At 45.6% G+C, this 848-nt stretch overlaps 1 protein-coding gene across 1 annotated transcript in view; it reads left to right on the top strand.

Annotated features, from left to right (window-relative positions):
* HPX (hemopexin) overlaps window positions 1–848 on the top strand; it is a 9,317-nt gene that overhangs the window by 4,911 nt on the left and 3,558 nt on the right. The gene's annotated exons all lie outside the window — the stretch shown is intronic.

Raw genomic sequence — 848 nt, 5'->3', positions numbered from 1 at the left:
CAGGAATGCATGCTGTAATGAGAACGTGCATCCGTGATGAAACACACACCTGTAGTGAAAAGGTAGACCTATGCTGAGAATATATGCCAGAGTAAGAACACATAAGTGTCAGAAGAACATGCAGCTATGGTGAGGACAAGGCACCATGGGGAGGACACATACACAAAGCGAAATAGCAATGGTTACAGAGATAGAGAGATAAACAGACATAGAGAGATATGGAGATAGAGACACTAAGAAAATAGGGCCACAGGGACCACACAGAGATGTAGAGAGAACACCCAGCCATGGAGAGATCATGGAACCTCAAGACCATGTGTCCATAAATAGAATGCAGCTGAATTCCTAATCAAGAGTATTAGAGATGTTCTATAGCTGCTGAGAGAATATTGTTATGTTAAAAATACCCAGCTGAGGTGGGAACTCACTATCTTGGTGAAGACACCAGTGTGACCCAGCCACTCAGCACAGGGCTGGTCCCCTCCTCTCCCTTACTGATAAATCTCTTGTCTCTACCTCATAGTTGCTAATCCATTCTTTCTGTTTTGTCACTACTTTGGCTTGCACAGGGACCATCATGCCCTCTCTACTTTCTCTCTAGTCAGGATCTTTTAGCCTCAGATCTGACTGATAACTGCCTCGGCTCTCTTTTTCCTACTTGGATTTCCAGAGAGAGAATGGGACTGGCTCAGCCCATATTTTTATTCCAGACCACATTAAAGTGGCTGCTGGTCGGCCTCTGCATCGACTTCTGATGGACTGGGGGCTCAGCACTTACTTCCTCTACACAAAATGCAGCACAGCTCTGATTCTCAAAATAGGGGCCACGAGCAGGGTAGTTTCAGCAG

The sequence above is a fragment of the Lipotes vexillifer genome, unplaced genomic scaffold (genome assembly GCF_000442215.2).
Source record: "Lipotes vexillifer unplaced genomic scaffold, Lipotes_vexillifer_v1.1 scaffold61, whole genome shotgun sequence".
Classification (NCBI taxonomy): domain Eukaryota; kingdom Metazoa; phylum Chordata; class Mammalia; order Artiodactyla; family Lipotidae; genus Lipotes; species Lipotes vexillifer.
Note: the sequence above shows the minus strand (reverse complement) of the source record. Positions and strands in the feature narration are given on the sequence as shown.